This window comes from Rhinolophus sinicus, linkage group LG04 (genome assembly GCF_036562045.2).
Source record: "Rhinolophus sinicus isolate RSC01 linkage group LG04, ASM3656204v1, whole genome shotgun sequence".
Taxonomy (NCBI): domain Eukaryota; kingdom Metazoa; phylum Chordata; class Mammalia; order Chiroptera; family Rhinolophidae; genus Rhinolophus; species Rhinolophus sinicus.
The window spans coordinates 164,820,918-164,837,147 of record NC_133754.1 but is presented as its reverse complement, the minus strand read 5'-3'; the positions used below and the strand labels follow the sequence as shown (position 1 = coordinate 164,837,147).

Below are 16,230 nucleotides of genomic sequence, written 5' to 3'. Positions count from 1 at the left end.
CTTCAAATGGCGAGTGAAGCCAAAGGACAGATCATGGACTCTGAGCTATTCAGTCATCTATTCCATACTTTGTAAACACTTAGATGGGAGTGATAAGTCCTAGCTACTAGTCTCTGGGACGGGTAAATCTGAAACATGCTGTTTACTGAGGGACGATTAGTTGGTTGCTGTGTCAAGCATCTTGAAATTATTATATAAATAAATATAAATTAAAACATGCATCTCCCTACCCCGCTCTGCTCTAGTGTGTGAATATGTATTTCCTGGGGTTTTGAAGAACATGGTGTTTTATTCTCAGGCTGGTGATTCATTAAGAATACATTTCTCAATGACGTTTTCATAGATCATCATTCTCTAAGCAGGAACGATCTTCCTAGTCTAGGCCCATTTCCCTTTCAGAGTAAAACCCTCTGGGGTAAAAAAGATCTAATCATTTCAATTCAAACAGGAAGTAAAGCTCTCCAATTGAAAATCTGTAGCAGATATTGAAATTGGGAAATGATAACTATGGTGTAAAATAAAACTTTATTGGACAGACTATATACATGAAAGATTATATTGTCACCTGGATACCACAAGCGAGTTATTCTCCCCGGGGGAAAAAAATGCTAGCTTTGATTTGTTGTATGTCAAATGAAAAAAAACCACAAAAACAAAAACGAAAAACTGAATGGGTAACACACAGGACCCAGGGTGATCATTTCTTTTTGGTTTGACATCAAAAGTTTGTATTTGCAAACATTCCCCATTCACTTGAGTGAAATAATTAGGGGGGGAAAGCACAAAGTTTCCACAACATTGGAGAACGAGGGGGTCAGTTTTCAGCCCAAATGCTCCCTTGTTGGGTGGGTAATTTGGTATCAGAAGGTAGCCATGGCGACCATAAAAGTTACTCATGTGACTAATGATGCAACTAATGATGCCCATAATTACTTAATTGCAGGCATGCTTAACTGCGTTTGCCATTTTTTGGAGAGTGCTTATGTCTAATTGTGGCTGCAAGTGGGTAACTACAGGTGCAAACAGATGTGTTCCTCATTTTTACATTTGTGCCGCCAGCAGGAAAATAAACTGCCCCTTCTAAAAAGGGGAGTTATCAAAGGAGGGCTGAAATCACTTCTTTCAAGTCCAGAGAGGATGGAACAGCCTCCAACATGAAAAGAAACACAAATCATGTAATATGTCAGCAGAGGAAAGTTCGGCTTGTCAGCTGACCTTCAATCAGACTCTGCCTCATCTGTGCATCGTCCTCTTTCTCCCGAGCTTCTCCTACTTGGATTCCTCCTACTGCCCCTTCCAAAAGGGGCCTTTTCCTTTCTCCCTATAACCTTGCAACTCCTGTCCCATCAAGGAATAGATACTGTTTTTTAATGTCACGTTGTCTGCATAGTCATTTACTTTACCAATACTTTTTAAACATGGTGTAATATATATGTATAATATATACATACCCTGGGACAGAGTGGCTAGCTTTTAAAATTCTCTCATCAGGAATTAATACTCCAAAGATGGCTATATAACACTTCAAATATCCTTATCAAAATCTCACTTAAATGTTTTTAATTCGTATAAGGTATGTTAGAAATTTTTTCTTTTTTTAAAAGATTTTATTGGGGAAGGGGAACAGGACTTTATTGGGGAACAGTGTGTACTTCCAGGCCTTTTTTCCAAGTCAAGTTGTTGTCCTTTCAATCTTAGTTGTGGAGGGTGCCGTTCAGCTTCAAGTTGTTGTCCTTTCAGTCTTAATTATGGAGGGTGCAGCTCAGCTCCAGGTCCAGTTGCCGTTTTCTAGTTGCAGGGGGCACAGCCCACCATGGGAGTCGAACCGGCAACCTTGTGATTGAGAGGACACATTCCAACCAACTGAGCCATCTGGGAGCTCAGCAGCAGCTCAGCTCAAAGTGCCATGTTCAATCTTATTGCAGGGGGCACAGTCCACCATCCCTTGCGGGACTCGAGGAATTGAACTGGCAACCTTGTGGTTGAGAGCCCACTGGCCCATGTGGGAATCAAACTGGCAGCCTTCGGAGTTAGGAGCATGGAGGTCTAACCGCCTGAGCTACCGGGCCGGCCCATTTAGAAATAGTTTTGAATAGGTAAAATAAACGATGGTCCAGGACATATGGTTGCTTAGAAAGACAGAAGCCCCACTGCTTTTGCATGGATGAGTATAAGGCAGCAACAGCTCAGTGGTTAGACTTCTTGTATAGTGATTGGGCTCTAGTGTTCCCTTTGTCCTGTGTTTCTCTCCTTCATGAAGGCTGTGACTTGATCCTATAAAAGGCTGGCTGGTCTTCTCATCATCTTGTGTCCACCTGAGAACTGTTTTGTTTACGTTACTTGTAGTGCCTAAAGCAGAGAATGGGTCCCCAAAGCCTCAAGAACCCCTTGGAGGATAGTTCTTGTACCTGCTGGCTAGTAAACATTTGTAGCTTTGGCACATTTTGGTCTAAACCTCACTTGGTGTAGACGTTGTAGAGGATGTATGTCACTGCTCACCTATAAGTACGAAAGGTGACTGATGTCTACTCAAAGAGCCTGGCAGCTGTTGAGTGGCCAAATTAGGTTGGGTCATTTCAGAACATCTGGATTTCTCTTAAAATAGTTCCTACAGTCTTGTATTTTCAAAACAAATGAAATAAAAAACAAGGATATAAAGTAAATATATACCAGGGGTGCCAAAATAAAAGTATACAAGTGGACACTTTGGTCAACGTTGCTCAAGCAGTAGTTCGCTGTAATCAGAAGTGTCTGGACACTGATGGTAACCACTTTGAGCACCTCTTGTGATTGCAGAAGTCAAACGTGACTTGTATTCATCTTTTGTTATTGGTATATATTATTACAATTTTAATAGTTTTCCTTTGCTAAAATGTGTATACATTTTTTTGGCACCTTCTGTATTATAGAAGGCACTAAATGCAGATACATGGATACATTTTCTAGGTACAGAAAACCACCTTCCACCCAAGGGAGGAAGTGTCAATAATTCCTTTCACCCTATCTTGCTTGGCCTCTGCATCTCATAGGCCCTTCTAAGCCCTGCCTTTCTCTGTTGGTGTTGTGTATCGTCTTTTCCCTGCCTCATAAGAGATGCTGGTTAATCACTCAAGCTACTCTGTATTACACAAACAGTATCAAATAGCCATTGTGTGTGCCAGAGACTGTTCTGGGCAGTGTGGTGACTCAGTGGGATGAATTGACAGGCTCCTTAGCCAAGGGATGCTGTCCCGTGAGGAGGCTCTCTGTCCTATTAATTATCAACTCATCTGGTCTGGGCCTGAGGTACAGCTTTATCCACAGCCAAATAGCAGACCTGTGAGGACTGACAAGCAATGAGGTGAGAAAATGTTGGTCACCAGAACTCTCTTAGAGAGAGCTTTCTATTTGATTAGAAGGAATACTTTGAAATGACATTTGGAGTGGAAGGTGAAGTCCCAAGGGCCTTATCCATCAAGAAAAAATATCTGCTAAACTGCTTTGCATGAGACAAGGAGAGGAATGTTATTGCTCCTAAGAGATGGCAGAGAAGGAAGAGGGCAGGGAGGTGGAGGGAAGAGAGTACGACCACCAGAGACATGTCTGCTGCACAATGGAACCCAAAGCCTCAAGAACCCCTTGCCTCAAGAACCCCTTGTGGAGAACTTTGTGGAGATGTACAAATATTTGGTACAATATATTAAATGAATGGGATGTTTAGTATGCATGATTGTCTTGTGGAGATTGGTGAAGAGGTTGAGTTTGGTACCTGGACTGAAGCTGAACACTACGTCCCTGTTTTTGGCTTAAGCTAGTCTGGTTTGTTGTGTCTCTCTCTCTCTCTCTCTCTCTCTCTCTCTCTCTCTCTCTCTCTCTCTCACACACACACACACACACACACACACACACATTCACTGTCCTCCCCCCTCCCCCCGCCCCAACCCTTGTCATAGAGGAGCATTGGGTGGAGGCAGGGAAAAGGAGAATTATTGTATCACACTGTGACATTACAGGCTGAGGGTACCAGTGGGCTTGGAGAAATGGGCCTGGTGCAGAGGATGATTAGACCATGGAAATCAACAACTTATAATGTTGTTGAATGTACCTGTGATTTTACCCAAGCCAGTGTCCCTTCAGTGGTAGACAATTTAGCCTATTGGTAAAAAGGGTGAAAAATGTGGATTCTGGAATCAGACACTGGTTCCAGTGTTATGGGCTGGATTGTTAGGGGCCAGATGGCAGGAGGCTGGATCCCTAATACCAGGTGTCAATCTTGTTGCATTCTGCTCCCTCCACTCTGGACCTCACCTTGATCCTTCTTAGGGCTGGGAAACCAAAGCTTCCTCACGAACATGTCCTCAGATCCAACATACACCCCCTGCTGAAATAGACTTCATAAGCCTCTTGGTCATTCCTAAAGGTAGTACACTTGCCTAGTGGGTTTTGTTGTTATTTTGTTTTGTATTTTTACCTTTTTATTGTTGAGAATCTCAAATATACACAAAAATAGACAAAATAGCTTAAGAGCCCCAGGTGTCCATCAGCCCATGACCAAGCCTATTTATCTACCTTTATCTCCTTTATTCTTTTTAAAGAATATTCCAGAAAATATGTAATTTCACCACTAATATTTAATTATGTATCTTTAAAAGATAGACTCTTATCTTAAAATAAACATGACCCACGTAATTAACAATATCATAATATTACTCATAATATGATATTCAGTCAGTATTCAAATTTCCTTTCTCATAAACTCATAATTTTTGTTTGAATAAAGATCGAAATTATCTTTATTATTTAAATAAGATTCACACAATGCAATTAGTTAATATATCTTGTAAGTCTCTCTCTCTCTCTCTCTCTCTCTCTTTTTTTTTTTTTTTTTGTAAGTCTCTTTGAATCTATGGGGTTTCTCTTTATTTGTTGAAGAAACCTGCTTGTTTATTCTATAGAGTTTCCCAGTCTGGATTTTTCATGCATCCCGTAGTGGCATTTAGCATGTTTCTCTGTCCTCTGCATATATTGCACATCGGTAGATAAAGCTAGAGCCTTGATCAAACTCAGGTTCAATTTTTCAGCCAGACTACTTCATAAGTTGTGTTGTGTTCTCCCATCAGGAGGCTATATAATGGTTGCCTCTCTCCTGCTTGTCTTTCCCTTCTTGACTTCCTTCCTGCTTTCTTTTCCGTAGCTCACCTTTCTGATTCCTGGCAGAGAGCTGGAGGTTGGGGGTCTTGGGGGGAGGCATTGCCAGCCTTTCTGCCTCCTCCTGGGACATTGCCCTGCCTTATCCCTTTCCTTCCTGTCTATACCATCAACATGGCTTTTTATTCCTTTGGGAACATCAGGTTTCTGCTAACGCTCTTCTCAGGGCTGGGTGAGGAACAGACATGCTGAGAATACTTTGGAGGATAACTGCTTTTGCTCTTCCATACTAAGGAGTGCTAAGTTTGAGCCCGCCTAACTTTTTTAGTGATGTAGATGGCAAGTAGCTGTCAGGCAGGGGAGGGACCACTAGACAGGGAAGTAGCTGAAGTAAGTACTCCTGCTTGTTTTTCCCTTCTTGACTTCCTTCTTTCCTTTCCGTAGCTCACCTTTCTGATTCCTGACAGGGAACTGGATGGAGGTTGGGTGCCCAGAGTTCAAATTTAATGCTTGAAGCCTGAAGTCCAGCTATAGTTGAATCCCATAAGAATATTCCAAATCCCCTGAATCATGGTCAAAAAGGGGCTGCCATATATAAAGGATTTGCTCAACCATTTATTGCCCACACTAATGTAGAACCCTCGTCCAAGTTCCAGGCTATTTTGTTGATTGGAAATCTAGAAAAAAAAGAAAAAAATGTTATGTCATCACAGCCAGCCGTTCTACAAAACAACCTTGTGTTAGATACAGCAACATTTACAGATTATCTACTCTTATTTGACTTCAGTTTCTTATCAACTAATTTTACCTTGTTGAATCTGAAGTGTAGCAGATTCTGTTGATGCCCCACCCATATTCCTTTCGCCCACCTCCAAGTTCACATGCAGCTGGAGGAAGATAGTTCTTGGGCACACATAACTGCAGTTTCCTGCTTCTCTTCCTGAGTGTTTTCTTCTGTCCGCCCAGAAATTACCAGACTGCTAGGGGCACGGTGGAGATGCTGGTTATTTAAGGCTCCCAGGGGCAAGCCTTAACCACCTTGAGATGAGAGTCAATGGGTAAATACCTGAGCTTCCCCATCTCTCGGCAGAATGCTGAGATGTGGTCTACATGGTCCTTCAGAGGGTTCCCAGCAGGATTGATCCATAGTGGATTTTCCTGCTCATTGATGCAATTTTTATTGACTGTTCTCCCTTCCCAATCTTACTTTCTTCACTGTCTCAATTGAGCTTCCTGGTACTACCTTCCAAATAAGCCACCTGTACCCAATACCTTGTGTCAGGAGCTGCTTTGTCAGGAACAGAAACTAAGACAGGAAATAATTATGTAAGCTACCTCAAAACCTTTTGGAATAGGTGAGTATAAATAATTAATATATAAAATATTGAGTATTACGTGCAGAGTACGTTCATGTGTTCGTTATCTCTAATTCTATGAGTGAGCTATTGGTAGTCCCATTTTTCAGATTATAAAACAAGAATAAAAGACATTAAAAGAATTGTCCAAGATCATATAACTAGTAAGAACTGAGATGCAAGTCCATAACTGGCATCAACATTGTCTTGCCTCTTATTCTGCATTTTGGTTCAGGCGAAAGATTTTCTCTAACAGGCAGTAGATTTCTGTCTTTCTTTCTCTTTTGAATTGTTATGTTTGCCTATCTATAATATTTTGAATGGGAGAATTTCCTGCCAGTTGAACTTCAAGTTGTAAGTAAAAAGGCCCATCTTGATGTGATCTCCTAGCAACAATTTATGAAACACTTTAAAGCAATTATTCTTCTCAAGCATGGTTCCAAATGTTGAAGCTTGGTCATTCACTTCGATCATTAAAATCCCCAAGAACATTCATTGTGTAGCGCACAGTTCTGGTAATTATAAGCTTGTCAACAGGTTGCTTAGTGAGCTGAGAGAGAGGGCTGACCACATTCCCCTCACGGAGCTGAGCCCTTTGTTTCCAGCCTAGTGAGGCAGGGCAGACCCACTCCTCCAAAGAAGTCTTAATTGACTTGTGGAGTCAAGATAGGGGGCAGAATATTTAAACCCAAGATAGCCACCTGTAACATGTCAAGCCCATGGCAACACACACAGGTCTAGGGAGGACCTGAATACTGAGAGCTCAAGTCCCATAAGCAGTGAGCCTTCTGTTCTGCCTCCTCCGGGTGCTCCCCTGAGCCCAGCCTAGACCTGGACAATCAAAGTCAGGCAGAAAACTCATCTCCTTCCTTAAACTGGTCACTTAAAAATGAAGCTCTGCTCTTCAATTTGTGCTTCTTTCCTTTGTTTTTTTCTAATCATTCTCTTTTCTTTTTATCCTATATCATTGCAGCACATAGTTTAGGTTGCAAAATCTGACCCACCCAGCAAGTTGAGGGAGACTGGTTCAAAGAAGCTGCCTATGTAAACTGTTCAATTCCCCCCGCCCAGGCAGGGTGGGGGAGGAATGGCCACCTAAATTGCCTGGATCCTGAGGTGAGGATGGGTCCAAAAATGAAAATTGTCTCCTCTCTGAGACTTTATGGTAAACTTCCGGATGGAGACTAACAGAATCATGGAAGAGGGTGGAGGCTAAAATCTTCCCTGAACTTGTTAAAAGAGCATAATAGGCCAGAAGTATCATTTACTGAGATGTAGAGACAGATGAGCCTTAAAGACATAGGGAAGGAGGAAAAGTAAGGAAGGGTGGACCAGAAGAAGTAGAGAACGGTGCTTTGGACAAATCTCAGGGACAGTGGTCTACTTGTTTGCCTGAGTTTGTGTGGATTTGTGTGGATGGGTGGGTCACTAAAGGAATTAGAGCTACAATAGTAGAACTCATTATTGTCAGGAATTACTGCACACATGCATGTGCGTGTGTGTGTGAGAGAGAGACAGAGAGAGAAAGAGATTCAAAAGTCAGGTAATATGGATTGGCAGTAGCTGTAATAATTTTCTTTTCCTTTAAAAGTTATTTTAACAAATTCTTACTTTAAGATTTTTTCTGGATTATCCAAGTTGTAAATGTTCATTGTAGAAAGATCAGGGAGATAGAGAAAAGTATAAAAAAAGATAAGGTAAAAATCATCCACAATGCTATCACCCAGAAGCAACACTTAATATTTTGACTTTTTCTTGTATACATTTTATTCTTGAACTTGAGATCATATTCTCTCTGTAATTTTGTATTTAGTTTTCATACACATTTAACTAGGTCATTTAAAAATTTTAATAAGTATTATTTTAAAATATGGATATATATATTTTTTTTCTCTTGTTATACATGATCATAAAAAAATTAAATACTCTAGAATTCTATTAAGAAGAAAGAAAAGTCCTCCCAACTATCATTCCTAAACTACTGTTGATATAGTTTATATTTTCCAGATATTTTTATGAAGATAATGCTTGTAAATAGATATTTTGAAATGTTCTGTAATTTATTTCTTAAATACCACTATCATGAACATTTTTCATTGTCAGTGAAAATTACCTCATCCTTTAAAAATATTTTTTTCTAATTACAAAAGTAATAAATCCTTTTTTAAAGTATCATTTTTATGGTTGTATAATATTTCACGATATAGACACCATCATTTATTTAATGGTTACCCTATTTCCACTATTTTGTTATTATGAACAATCCTGTGAGAATTACCTTGATAATCCTTCTCCCTCTGTATTTCTGCTTTTCTTTGGCGCAACCGTAAGAATTAGAATTTCCATGTCAGGCTTTAATAACTATATAATATATATTTGCTATTGGCTTCCCTCCTCACAATTTCACATACTGTAAAAGCAGTAATAAGACTCATTCAATTATTTTTTCTTAAAAACACTTATGTAATGAACAAACCACATTATAACCATAATTAATGTTATAAATATGAATAAAATGTTAAATGAGTAAATGTTAAAAATATGAATAAAATGAGTAAATGTTAAAAATATGAATAAAAAATCATAATACTTCTACCATAATGAATCAACTTTGTTTTTCCATGTTTTCATTTAATCCTTTTTTACATACATATATTCTTTGAGACTAGGACTGGGCAAAATATTTTTTGGACTAGATAGTGATATTTTAGGATTTGCATGCCACACCGTCTCTGTTGAAACCACTTAACTGCTATTGTGGCATGAAAGCAGCCACAGACAATATATAAATGAATGAGCATGGCTGTGTTCCAATAAAACTTTATTTACAAAAAACAAGGGGCCACCCTATATTTGCTGATCACTCTTTTAGATGGTTTTTCTTATAATTTAGATGAAACTATTTGTTTGGGCATTCATGAACCAACTTTTAACTTTCTGAAGCTGTTTTGAATTTTTAATTATTTAATTTCACTTATTGTTATATTTCCCAGATCTTTTTAACCACTCTAGAATTATGAAGCTGAGGTTTCCACAATGATTTGTTATTAGTAATACAATAAACTCAATGTATTTACTGATGATAAAAATAGAGTATTTCTTTTCATTGGGCTTCAAGAATAGCTCTTAAAAGAAAAATATTCATCTGTAACTAAACACCAGAGCAAAAGAGTTATGATTTTTTTCCATCTTGATTTATGAGCTTACTTTATGAGACTATGTTAATGGAAAAGATAATACAGCAAGAGTAATTTTGAAAAAATAAATCACTAACCTAATAGATACATTTCTAGTTCATGTCCACCTGCAAATGGTGTTTTACATGGCTATAGTTATGTACATCTATCCTTTTAAAGTATTTTTTATATTTATTACAATGAACATATAGTCTAAGCTATGTAAGCTTGTCCATAGTTTTGATCTTCTAACGGAATTATAAAATGCTTTGACCTTATTCAGGGCAGCCCCCTCGCCATCATTCTGAGGCAGCTTAATCAAGTTTTTTATTTGTGTATGTTCACTTTACACCATGAAAAATTTATTTATTTATTTATTTATTTAGTTAGTTAGTTAGTTAGTTTCAGGTGTACAACCAATGTAATAGTTAGAAATTTATCATTTATATCCCTCACACAGTGATAACCCCCCTCCCCTCATCCACTACCCCTCTGACATCGCACACAGCCATTACATTTCCACTGTCTCTATTCCTAATCCTGTACTCCACTTCTTGTGACTATATATATATATAGTGAAAAAATATATATATATATGTACAAAATTGTAGTTGACATTTATTATTGTTCAGCTTCAGCTTCAGGTGTACAGTGCAGTGATCAGGCATCTACATCATCCCTGAGGTGGTCTCCCTAATGAGACAAGTTTCCATCTGATACTCTGCAAAATCTTTACATTATTGATTACATTCCCCAAATTGACTTTCGTATCCCCGTGGCTATACTGTGAAAAATTTAAATGCACAGAAAAGTTAAAAGAATAGTGTAATAATACCTACATACTCACCACCTAGATTCAGCAATTGATAATATTTTACACCTATTTAATTTTTTTCTCAGTCATTTGAAATTAAAGGGCAGACATCATGATGCTTTACTCCTAAGTATTTCAGCACATATCTCCTAAGAATAAGTTTGTTTTCCTGCATAACCACAGTACCATTATCCTACTTAAGATAACTAATAATAATCTCTAAAATCATCTAACATCTAGCCCATATTCACATTTTGTCAATTGCTCCCAAAATTGGAATCAGGGTCCAAGGTTTATATATTGCATTTGTTAATTTGTCCTTTCAATCTCTTCTAGTCTAGACGAGTACCCCAACATTTTTCACGATGACATTGGCTTTTCGAAGTGACTGGGATGATTGTCTTTATTCCATAGTCTGGGTTTGTCTGATTGTTTCCTCATGGTGTCATTTAGACTGTTTATCTCCTGTGCTTCCCATACACTACACACTAAATCTAAAAGTGAAACAGATTCAGGTTAAACCTAAAAAGATAAGAATATTTCACCATTTTCTCCTATCAACCTTGATTCATTGGACATTCTCTTATATATAAAAATATATTCCATGTGTTGTGGTAGACAAGATCTGCTTTGGAACCAGAGAGGTTTTACAGATGGAGACCTTGGGAACATTCATTTCTTTGATCCTTAGTGAAAAGGGGAGCGGAAGACACTCAGTAAATGTTTGCTCTCTTCACCTGTAGGTTCTGGATCTCACAAAGCACCACCAAGATAGATATCTCAAGCACATTTGAAGAGCTCACGTTTCCTAAGTAAGACAGCAGTAGCAAGACGGCAATCATTTCTGCGGAGACAGTATCATCATAATGCAATATTAGCTACTGTGATCTTTTATCATTTCCTTCCTGGAGAGTTATGACTGTGGCATTGAGGATTTAAGACATACAGCCCGAACACTACTTACTACAAATCTCTCACAAAGCTACTGCCATAAATCTCAAAAGAGGAAATTCATTGCATAAAAAAATCCCCAACTCCAGGGAACTAGCCATTTATTTTCCTAGAAAGGAAGGGCTGAGCTGAAAGACATTCCGTGCTCCTTTAACTCCATGGAACAGAACCCAACAAAGAATTCATCATGGAAAACTGAGTGATGGGCCCAATGAGAGAAGCTGGGGAAGGAAGATGGAAAGAGGAGCACCTCCACCCAAGCCCAGCTCGGGGATTTCCTCTTAGCCTGCGAGGATTGGCTCTACATGAAGGTGTAGCTCCTGAAGACAAATTACCTTCGGAGAGATACAACGACAGTGGCCTAAACCTGGGCTCAATCTCCTCCACAGAATTGTTTTGTTTGCATAGTGTTTAACAATGTTTTCATTTAGCTCCCCACTTTTAAAAATGGAAAATTTCATGGAGAAAGATCAAATCCAGATATCTGGTGTCTCTCAACAAATTGGAATAGCTGATGTCAGCCCGTGAGATTCCTGGATTCCTGCCCCCTTTAGACAGTGTCTGCATGCTCCAGGTTGCCACAGTGCTTCCCCTTCTGCCTTACCTGCCCTGTAAGCAATGCAGTTTGCAATTCCCATACTAATTGATCACCCTGGGGTCCATTGTCTTACGCTTCCCTCCTACCTCTGTCCTTCCTTGTATCAGAAGTGTACTCATTGAATAGGAAATGCAACTGACTGATCCCTCTAAATCATGACGTCATATACAAGTGCATTTAGAAGAAAGTTTTAATATGGCAGGGAGGAAGCCTGGGGTAAAGCAGAGAGCATGGGCTTTGCTTAAGAGGCAGAACTCAGCTCAAATCCTATCACTCCCTTATCCTGAGATCTTGTCCAGCTTGCTCAGCTCCTCTTGAAACTTTGCTCAAAATTTGCTCATCACACAAATGGCTAGAATGGGGTCACCCACTCTTGGTGAGGACTAAGTGTAGTAATATATGTAAAATGCCTGACACCTTGAACGTGTCATCTTCTCCCAGCTTCTAGGACCTCAAGCTCTCTTGGTTCACTCCTTTTCATGGCGTCTTTGCTTTGTCTTTTCTATCTCCTTTGAAGGCACTCCTTCCATGGATGTCAGTGCTCTTTAGGGTACTATTATTCACTTGACCTCCCCTCCACCCTTACTTTTCCCTCAGTCTAACAGTGGTACCCTGTTTCCCCGAAAATAAGACCTAGCCGGACAATCAGCTTTTTTTTTTTTTTTTAATTTATTGGGGTGACAATTGTAGTAAAATTACATAGATTTCAGGGGTACAATTCTGTATTACATCATCTATAAATCCCATTGTGTGTTCACCACCCAGAGTCAGTTCTCCTTCCATCACCATATATTTGATCCCCCTTACCCTCATCTCCCACCCCCCGCCCCCCTTACCCTCTGGTAACCATTAAACTATTGTCTGTGTCTATGAGTTTTTGTTTCTCATTTGTTTATCTTGTTCTCTTGTTGTTTTTGGTTTATATACCACATATCAGTGAAATCATATGGTTCTCTGCTTTTTCTGTCTGACTTATTTCGCTTAGCATCATACTCTCAAGACGGACAATCAGCTTTAATGCATCTTTTTGAGCAAAAATTAATATAATACTTGGTCTTATAGTAAAATAAGAGCGAGTCTTATATTAATTTTTGCTCCAAAAGACGCATTAGAGCTGATTGTCCAGCTAGGTCTTATTTTCGGGGAAACACGGTACATACACATAAATTGATAAGTAGATTACAGCACAATATAGTTTTGTTTTGCTTTTTTTCACTATCATTCCATAAACTTTTCCTTTGCTGTGACACATTCTTCAAAGTAAACATTTGATGCCTGCACGTTGTATGAATAGATTATACTTTACCTAATCATTCCTCTAATATTGGACATTTAGGTTATTCTAATTTTGAAAGGCAAGACTGTTATCTTATACCTGGCATTCTTATGCTTTGGGATTATTTCTCAGCATAGTCTCACTTTTTTCTAGTATATTCTATCTCCCTTTTGGCCTTTTCTTCTCCCTTCTCTCCGCTCCTCAGGTCTCTCATGGGTCCAGAGGTTTAAAGTGTTTTCTCTGGTGTCAATCTGTAGAAGAGAAACTGTGGTATCAGTAAAGAAAATAGCCATATGCTTTGACAATTTGTTTGTCAGAAAGGCCCTAAATAAGCCCAATGTCCATTTGGAACCGAGGAGCACCAGCTTAATGTGTAACTATTCTTAATGCGGGTTTAGAAAAATGAATGCCTAGGATCTTTACAAGTATGTAACACCAGTTGGGGCAATGTCTTTGAAAGTGGGGATAGTTTATCTTCTTTACTCATATGGCCAGTCCTGGTACAGAGTCAGAGAAAACTGCATCTCAATTGGGGAAGGAAGCCATCCCATCCAGCTGAGAGAAAATGTTAATTTGGAAGTCAAGGAGGACATGTTGGATTCAGCTAATGAATTTTAAGTGCCTGCTATGTGCTAGGCATATTGACTAGACAGTGCCATTGGTCCAGGACAGCCTGGCTGCTGAATGGAAATGTGCTGATAAAAGTGAGAAACACAAAGTCAGCTTTGATAGGGGAGTAGGGTGCACCCTGAGCCGAGGGAAGGCTGCCAAAAAGGAAGCAGTGGGTGAGCGGATTTCTGTGACAATGTGGGCATTGGTGATTCCATGAGCGTGACTCGATGTCTGTGCTGGGACCCGACTTCTCCTTGTGGAGTGATGCCCCACCTGAAGTCACCCGGGTAAATTAATGAAGACACACACAATCTTACACAAAGTATTTTTGGAGGCTTTATGGTCCCTGTGAAGCCAGCTGGCAGAACAGACGTAGGCAATGAAGTGTCTCAAAGTCAACTCAAGTAACAAGCCGTTCCCCACAGAGTTTTCCCTCATTGTAGCATCTTCTGTACTGTCCACCAGATTTAGCATCCCCTTCCTGTTATAGATTAACAACCGTATCTTATTTGCAGGACTGTCAGGGAGAGAAGCAGAAGAAAGAGGAGCATTTGCTATTTTCTTTGAAGAGCCCATTCGCACACTCTTTCTCTTGTGACTGCTTGGCAGCTGGGATCCCAAGGAGTCTGTAGAGGTTTCCAGCATCTCCTCACATCTTGGAACCAAGTATACTACTTAAATGCACATGTTTCTTCACCATATTTGAACAGCAAAACCCTATGTATCTTAAATACCAAGTAAGAAGTAAGTGAAGATTCCTAATTGGTTAACAAAGTTTGTAAAGAAAAAAGAATGTCTCTAGTCAAGAGAGAACACAGACCTGTCTTCAACTGCTTCTATTCTCTAAAATGGAAAATGCAGCGTATTTGAGAAAATAAGAAAACACAGGCTTCAGTTTCTCTGTCTTATACGATGGGACAGTACAGCTAAACCCAGTTCTGCTTTGCGGTTCTCCATTTAGCGTAACATCGATGGGTCTATTGCAACAGCAACAAAAGTGGAGGGAGGATTTTGGTTGATTGTTCATTTTGAAGCCCTGAAAGGTTCATTTCCTCCCAGGGAAACTTGCAAAAGAGAACAGTTAAAGAGCAGCCTGAAGGGGGTCTAGACCTCAGAAGAAAAATTCTAGAGTCAGGAGGGGCTTTTAAATTTGTTTGAGAGTTAGAAAAATTTCAGTATTGTTGAATCGAATACCGTCCCAGCTCTCCTGTCACAGGAAATGAAACTTGGATCTGAAGTCCAATTTCAGGAACACCCAGGGAAGTTTGTAAACCTAGCAGAATCCCGTTTCAGTGGCTCTCGGGTGCTCTTCACAAACCCGGTGAATCCTGTCCTTTTCTTTTCCTGGACTAAAGTGGCTGTAGCCAGAGAAAGTTCACTAGCCAAGTTTATGGCTCAAATGTAAAAGACTTAAGTTTCCTGGATCACACCTCACCACCAGCCACACCTGTTGTTGCCTCCTATCTGTGATTGTGAAAGCAATTGACATCTGACCTACAGAGCTGTGAGCTAATACATGGGTGTTGTAAGCTTGTGGTAATTTGTTACACTAGCAATAGAAAATGAATATACCTCCCTTCCTCTTTCATTACTCAGGAAAACACCAGGAGAATACCCATTACTCAGCTGTACACTCTAGGAACAAAGGGCGTCTCCAAAACAGAGCACCCACACTGCCCTCTGGTGTAGCTCTCTGATAAAACAGGCATGTGCAAGTAGAACTCCCTTTCTTAGAAAGCATCTGGTGGTTTGAATCCTGATGAACAAAACCGTGAAAATGATGATGCCGACCTAACACAGGAGCCTTTTTAGAGGAAAGCAGATCCAATTGAACAGTTCACCACAGCCAAACTTCCTTAAAATGTGCAATGAGAAACCGATTGCACACACAAACACATTAACAATAACAGGATAAGAAAAAGGGACAGATTGTAAGGGACAGCTTATCAAAGTCCCACATCCTCCCAAGCCCAGTTCATGGTCCAGAGAGGCATGCCAGGGAGCACCCCAGCTCTGCCTAGCGGCCTGATCCCTGAGCTCCAGGCCCCATGTGGACTGTGTGACTACCCTATCCAAACAGAAGCTTCTAGGGGAGAAGCTTGGCTCCTCTCTTTAGCTAATCACCCTCCAAAGCCCCTCAGGCTTATTCTGAGGCCAGGCTCCCTTCCCCACATACCACACTCAAGCTTTGTTCTTCTTTGCAAGCCCAGACAAACTCAACCACATTTTCCACACCATCCTTCCTTCTTTGGAGACCAAGAACGCGAGACTGGGAGGGCATTGGAGATGTATTTTTGAAATTGCTGAGGTTACATTTATTT

General features: G+C 39.9%; 1 long non-coding RNA gene across 1 annotated transcript in view; it reads left to right on the top strand.

Moving 5' to 3' along the window:
* Positions 1-12,894, top strand: part of LOC109448655 (uncharacterized) — a 37,184-nt gene extending 24,290 nt beyond the window's left edge. The window contains exon 4 of the long non-coding RNA XR_012496033.1: positions 11,216-12,894. This is a non-coding gene — a long non-coding RNA (uncharacterized LOC109448655). The remainder of the gene's footprint in view (positions 1-11,215) is intronic.
* Positions 12,895-16,230: the final 3,336 nt, after the last annotated feature.